Below are 7,946 nucleotides of genomic sequence, written 5' to 3' on the forward strand. Positions count from 1 at the left end.
AACCTGCTTCACACTTGCTGGCTATTTTTAGTAAGCCCTCACATGATCATTGAATTCTAATGTTTGTTCTTTTTTGTATGTAAGCCTGGATAATCAAGATCACCAATGACCAAAACTACAGCAACACTGCTTGCATCCCTTTCACTGAAGTTAGGAATCTCTAGCGGAGTGATACAAATGCCAGAAGATACTGTTAGCAAGCTTGAGGAAGTAGAATTCCCTGTAGCACAGTGAGGAACAGCAGCTGCTTTGTCACATGGCTGACATCAATAATCCTTCATAGTTTTTGAAATTCAACGTGCAACAAAATAGGGCAGCGGTGTCAATCTCATGTTAGTTTTTAATGGGTAAGGAGATGAAAAGGTTGACCACACTGAATTATGACCAGTGTATTGTCTTTATGTTTGCATTTAATAAACACATTTACCATTTGAACTATTGTATATGTCATCATCAATATATATCTTAAGATAGGAATATAATGAACAAGTAAAAGTGATCTTTTACAAAATACTTTTCATCATTCCTTGTTTAAAATCACACGAAAATTTGATTTCAAACCAGAATTGAGAGCTTTTAATGTTGAAAGATTTTTTGCAAGGGATCAGATTACACTTTTGCTAGCATTCTATAATATTATCTTCTAAACTGTACTGATAGTATTTGTCATACAGCATGTACAGGATTTGATGTTCAAAACTGCCATTTGATCACAAAAAGCAATCAAGAACTCAGTATAAGGAGGTTAGCTGCTATTCTAAATGAATAATGAATAAAATAAATAGGTTTGTTTTTATAAATTTAAAGTTTTAATAGACAGAGCAGGTTAAGTTAATTACATAATATCACAGTTTAAATCAATATTTTACATTTCAGCAGATATTTCTATTGCTGTATTTGTATACCTAACCTATATTACACTATCCGTACCATCAAGAAATAGTTTCCTAAACAGTTTGAAAAAAATCCTTTATTGTTGTCTTTTATGAATTAGGAGTTTGCTTTGACTTAGATTTTGATTTTGCACAGACTTTATATCTGCCTTAGCTTTATTTTAGTATGGCAATCATATTTCTAATAGATTTATTAAAATCATAATCTTTAATATACTAATTAATTTTTTTTCAATCATCAAACACAGAAAGGTATAGTTAATGGATACATTTTTAAAAATCCTTGTAACTTTGAAGAGGAATGAGCATTGTTTTGTTTCGCCAATGTTTTGTTGATATATTTCGTCCTTAAAAGTATCTTAATCATTGATATGAAATTGAATTCACATGGTGCGGTCACAGCTAAGTGTCAAAATGTATTAAGTTATTTTACTGTATAAATTTGTTATTTTAACTTGTGATATGATAATAATTGAAATCTTTCAGTTAAACTGAAGAATGCTGCTTATTCAATACTCATATTTTGATCCCTTTCTCCCTCTCCATTGAGCCAATGTAATTTTGCATGCATTTCTCATAACCAGCCATTTAAAAATGCTTTTCATGTTAATTTCTGTAAATCTATTTTAGGATTAGAGCACTGTTACAAGTAGCAGGACATATGAACAAATTTCATTTGCTGTGAGTTTTGCACGTTGTTTATGCATATACTTCCTTCATAAAATGGATGCACGAAGGAAAACATAGCCATTAGTCTTTTTTGTCTCAGTTACATTGTACAGTTCTGTAATATGAGATCTAATGTGCTGTTTCTATTGCTTATCATGATTTGTCAACAACTAAGTAAAACACCAGTTGCTTATCATTACAATACAGCAAATATACTGCAAATATGAATAACAATTATTCATATTTTTTTGGATCCTCCACATAATGAAATATCCTAAGGCAATTAAGAAAGCACCTAAGAAAGAGAAAAAAAAACACATCACTAACACTGAAAAATATTGGGCAGAATTTTCCACTCCATTGAGCAGCTTGGGGAGTGGTGAGAAAGCTGGGAAAGTACAGAGAAAATTAAAATATCATATTCTCGATAGAGAAAAAATACCCAATTTTCCCCTTAGGGTTTAAATGGTGAGTTCTGAATTTCACTAATGAATGGTAACTGTCTAATTTACATGTATTAACATCTCATTATTATCTAGTCTTACTTCATTTAGACAGCTTCCAAATCTCTCCTCCTTCCCTGAGAAACTAGATTTGCCAATTTTGATCATGCAAGTCAAAGAGGTACCTGGTGGCAGCAGCTCATTGTTTGCTTCTCTGGGCCTTCATATACTGCACCTTCCTCATCATTTCTTTGCATGCTCTATGAACAGCGTCCTGGTCCACCTTTCGTCCATGCAAGTGTGTGTTCCCAAACCACCAGCCTCATCATATCATCATGTCTATTTCACATCAACTCTCAAACCGCTTCAGCCTTAAAGACATCACCTTGGAGCTCAGGGACACTTATGATTGTGTGTTTCTGCCACATCACATTGTACAGGTACACATACGCATCTTATGCATTTACACAATAAGACTATAAGATTATTTTCTTAATGCTCCCTCACTTTGCGGCCTCTTGGAGGCTGCCAGTCTCTGTGGGTTTCATTGCTTTTCAGCGAATAGACTCTTCATTCCAATTTACAGGCTGTCAGCCTCTGTTGCTTGAGTTCCTTTCAGACCAGAGAGTAGTCACACTGCTTGTGGTAACTCAGGGCACTGAACAATCAATGGGCTGGACATGTTGCTGTATGGCACCAGGCTATGTCAACGTCAAACCTACAGCATGTGCCAGCAGTTTAGATGGCAAACACACTGAATGTGCTTCAACCAAATGTCCATGTCTGAAAGTCAAAGGGGACCAGTCCTTAATGGGGTCAAGGGGAAACTACGTTCAGTCAGGTAGTGTCACCCCAGTTAGCCAAGAGGCTCATCTAATCCCAGTCAAGTGAGTTGACAACAGTCAAAGTGGAGCTTTACCTTACCTGGGTCCAGGGTCCCATGGGCATTGCAGCCTGGGAATTGGCCACAGTCAGTTGTGCATGGCAGGTCCAACCAATCCAGAAAGTACTGGTATGTCAGTTGGGGTGATATCAATCTGGGACAACTTAATCCGGGCCATTCTGTACTGTGCCAAGCTGGGCAGTTCTCAGTTAGGGATGTTTTCATGACTTAGACGAAGGTGGCTCACAGCCCGACCTGGGTGTTTGCTCAGTAATGTTCAGGGTGTTCACTGGGGAAAGTTCAAGAAGTCCTGGGAAAAGTGGGAAACTGGTTTGGGGTTGACTGGACCGGGCCGCTGAAGGAATGATGATAGTGAAAGTGAGCAATTTGAAAAAGAAGGGTGGGATATGTCTCATAGAGCATTGAAGGGGACTGAAAGCTGCAGGTGGTGAGGTGGGGTGTCAGGTTCACAAGTCACAATCACTCTTGCCTCAACAAGGGGAGAATGTCTGGCTAACAAGGGATGGTAATTTGCAAAGCAATGGGCTCAGGGCATAAATTGAAACATTACAGCTATATAAAGGGGATTAACAGAAATGAAAAGCTGATTGGATCACAGCAACAGCAACATAAGAGGAAACATGGAGGATTCTCTTCCGTCTCAGGTTGCGCGTACAAATCACTTACAACGACATGAAGCTGGCATGAATACTCAGGGTTACATCTGCCTTCAGCTCAGGCAGAACAACAATCTTCAGCAGCTGCCAGAAAGCCTGCAGAGCCAGAATTAGCAGGTGAAGATCCACCAAGGAGATAGAGAAGAATGACCATACCCTCATTTTACTGACCTCATTGTCATTTTCTACAGCTTTCAAAAAACCAGTGCAGGCACTGCTGTCTTCTCTCTCTCTAATTTTTTTTTCTTCCTTTATTTACATTATTACAAGAATTTTGGAGGTAGTAATCCTTAGGTCAGAGACTTGGGAATACTTATTTACTGGGTGCTGAGCACAGGAAATAGGGCTATTAATCCATTATCCTGAGTATATCTGATAACTTATGAACATGAGAAGTAGGAGTAGGAATACACCACTTAAACCCACTCCACCATTCAATAACATCATGGCTGATCTGACTGTGGTCTTGGCTTCAAGTTCATGGTGGCCATCCAGAACCCTTCCTTATAGATCAAAAATCTATCCAACTCAATCTTGAAAATACTCAATGACTCAACCTCCATTGTTGCATGGAGTAAAGAATCTCTTTATGTTACCATGTATTTCTGAGATTACCCCTGACATAACAGACAGCTATCCTGCCTCTGTAAACTGCACAGGCTGGACCAGTCTTATACATTAAGTAACTGTATTCCTTGCTCCCGATGTGGTCTCCTGTATGTCGGGGATGCAGACTCAGGGACCAGTTTACGAAGTATCTGAGCTATGTACACACCAACCAACCCCACCTTCCAGTTGCCATCCACTTTAACTCCCCCTCCCAATCCCCTGGTGACATGTCCATCCTTGGCCTCCTCTACTGTCACAGTGAGGCCAAACATAAACTGGAGGAACTTGAATATTGACTTCACCAGCTTCAAAATCTCTCCTCCCCCAACCTGTCCATCTTCTGACTCACCTGTCTGCTCCACCCTTTCCGGTGACCAACCACAATAATCCCCTACCTGCATCCACCCATCTCCATCTCACGTATCCTCTCCCCAACCCCCAACCCCTCCCTTTATTTATTTCTGGGCTCCCCTGCCCCTCCCCAATCCTGATGAAGGGTTTTGGCCCAAAACATTGATTTTCCTGCTCCTCGGATGCTGTCTGACCAGCTGTACTTTTACAGCTCCACATTTATTAACTCTAGCTTCCAGCATCTACTTACTCTCTCCAAGTTGATTAACCAGAATGTTTTAGGGATCTTGGCCCAGCCTGTTGTGGGTAGTATTTTTATAGCATATTTCCAGTGGAGTTGTAATAATAGCCCCAAAGCAAACCACTACAATACTGGTGCCTACAACAGTGCAAATTTCTGCAATTCTGGTAAGTGTAGGGAAAGATCAAAAGGAGAATGCATAGCTATTACTGATTGCCGATGGAGAGCATTTTCTGTTGTTTTAAGGCAGCTAGATATTTCCCTACTCATTACCAGCAATCATTATCATGCTGGGTTGAGGATAAGGTTCTGTACTAGGCTGATTATGGTACTTGTAAAGTAAAAAATCCAAAATACTCTGCAGCCTTCAGTAAGTATTTATCACCAACAGTTGAGAATAGTTATGAGGCTTAAAACTTTCTCTTGCTCATACGGAAATTTAAGTGCTGTGATGATTATCATTGCCATTCATAAAACAATAGAAGACCTATTTTCTGTTCAAACCACGATCCAATCTTTTGACAGTCTCTCTGTGCTCTAAGCAAATACTGAGGTTAATTTTATCTCAGTTGTTTCTAGCTGCACTTTGTTGTTATGTACCAGGTACAGAATCGAAAGCTCAACAACAACCCCTTCATTGGTGCCCACTTGGGAATTTCCCAGCACATCCGTTTACTAAAATTGTTTTCAAAACTTACAGTAGTTACTGCTGGGAGACATTACTATTTATTATGTTGGTGAAGGTTCACTATTCTATGTTGTGTCAATTATGCATCTTAATTCAACATTTTTATTTTGTTCTGCATCTCTGGCAGTTCTTCATGGCATTCTTCTTCTGTCAAGTTGAATTGGTCAAATCAGTTATTTCTATCTTCTTGGTGCCCCCTGCACCATCCAGTGGTCTTGCTGAATATGGTGCAATCTCCTTTCTGTCTTTTTGGTGCAACATGAAATGAAGGAGCTGAACATAAAGGGAATAATACTATTGAATTAGGCCACTCCTTACAGAAGGTGTTGTTTGTGGTATTTTAGAATTTTACATTTAACTGCAACGCATCATTTTGCATGTTAATGATTTTCATACAATATAACTACGGGATCTGCTTTTGCAAAATATAATTCTGTAAGTAGCAACCACAAATTTTTTTCTATTTTAAATGACAAGTAAAATCCATAGATTGGCGGCACGATGGCTCAGTGGTTAGCTCTGCTGCTTCACAGTGCCAGGGACCTGTGTTCAATTCCACCGGCGGACGACCGTCTGTGTGGAGTTCGCTCATTCTCCCCCTGTCTGCGTGGGTTTCCTCTGGGTGCTCCAGTTTCCTCCCACAGTCCAAAGATGTGCAGGGTAGGTCGATTGGCCATGCTAAATTGCCCATAGTGTCCAGGGAAGTTTAGGTTAGGTGGGTTAGACAGAGGGAAATGCAGGGGTAGGGGAATGAGTTGGGGTGGGATGCTCTTCGGAGGGACGGTGTGGACTTGTTGGGCCGAATGGCCTGTTTCCACACTGTTGGGATTCTACGATTCTATGATCATGATGGAACAATGCCCTCACGGTGAATAACATTGACAGTGTGTAGTAAAATATGGCTTCACACTGTGATTCCCACATGAAATAGAATTAGAGGGAGCAGTGTCCAAATGATTCTAAAATAGGAGGCAGAGTTCATTAATTTGCAGACTAAATTAAAGTGTAAGGGGTTATTACTAGAAGATGAAATCAGCAATGAAGTGGTATGTGGAATTCAGTCCCAAAGAGAATGAAGTGGTACATTTTTGTAAAAAAATTGCAAGTAGTGGCTAGAGGAAATCTGGGTAATGTTGAGTACCAGAGGAATTATGGGTTTCAGGTTCAAAATAAGTATAGTGAGTAAAATAAATATATTGCAGATGCTGGAAATCTGAAACAAATACAGAGCATGCTGGAGAAACTCAGCAGGTCTGACAGCATCCGTAGAGAGAGAAAAACAAGATTCAAGTCCAGTATGATTGTTCTTCAATTCTGAAGAAGAGTCAAATTATAGATAGTAGGAACTGCAGATGCTGGAGAATCTGAGATAACAAGGTGTAGAGCTGGATGAACACAGCAGGCCAAGCAGCATCAGAGGAGCAGGAAAGCTGACGTTTTGGGCCTAGACCCTTCTTCAGCTTTCTTGCTCCTCTGATGCTGCTTGGCCTGCCATGTTCATCCAGCTCTACATTTTGTTGTCTCTTTAGTCAAATTATAGAAACATCTTAAATAGCTAAGACCATAAAACAATCTAATGGAGTATTGGATTTCATGGCAAAATGCATAAGATGGAAAAGTTGAAATGCAATGGTAAATCTAGACAAAACTTTAGTACAATTATTATTGGAGTTCAGTGTGTATTTGTGGATTTCACACAATGAGAAGGTTGTTGAGACACCACAGGGATGAAGCAAATAAATTGGGATGCTGCCTGTGGAAATACAAATATGACTAAAATCTTGAAAAATTGATTCTAATTTTATTGCAAAATAGGAGGTAAAGGATGATTTGACAATGGTTTTGTGTTTTGTGATTCCCATTAGATTAGAGGAAAATAATTTTTAAACTCAATGGTGGAACTTGATGGAATATATTTTTCAGATCACACCACGTATGATGGTCTGATAAATCATTTTTGATAAGACTATAGTGCAGCAGTGAATGGTGTAACATTCTGGATATAAAAATGTACATGAATACACTGATTTAAATATTTTTCAATAAAAGAACAATATAATAATAAATATTTAAAATTACAAAAGGTTGAGCAAAGCAGACAGGTACAGACTGTTTCTGATGTTTGAGAAGTCTACTTCAAGGAAACACAGACATGATTGAATGGAAACTTTTTTTAATCACAGAGAGCTCTGAATTAATATATTATTTAGTGATTGAGGGAGAGGCTAGGCATTCTTTTAAGAACAGCTTAGACAAAAGGTCGAAGGAAAAGGAGACAATGGGAAATGAGAATAGGCTGGAACGTTGGAATAGGATTATTGCTCATATGGAGCATAAACACTAACAAGGGTTATTTATCTTTCAGCCTGTGATAGTGCATTGTGTAGAGAAACCCTAAATAAATAGAGGGGCTAAAATATGAAACAACTTAGACAAGAAAGAAAAATAGTGCTGAAAGTCAACTAGCATTGGAAAGTATATTCAAATGTGAC

Source organism: Rhincodon typus, chromosome 4 (assembly GCF_021869965.1).
Source record: "Rhincodon typus isolate 14 chromosome 4, sRhiTyp1.1, whole genome shotgun sequence".
In the NCBI taxonomy this organism is placed as follows: domain Eukaryota; kingdom Metazoa; phylum Chordata; class Chondrichthyes; order Orectolobiformes; family Rhincodontidae; genus Rhincodon; species Rhincodon typus.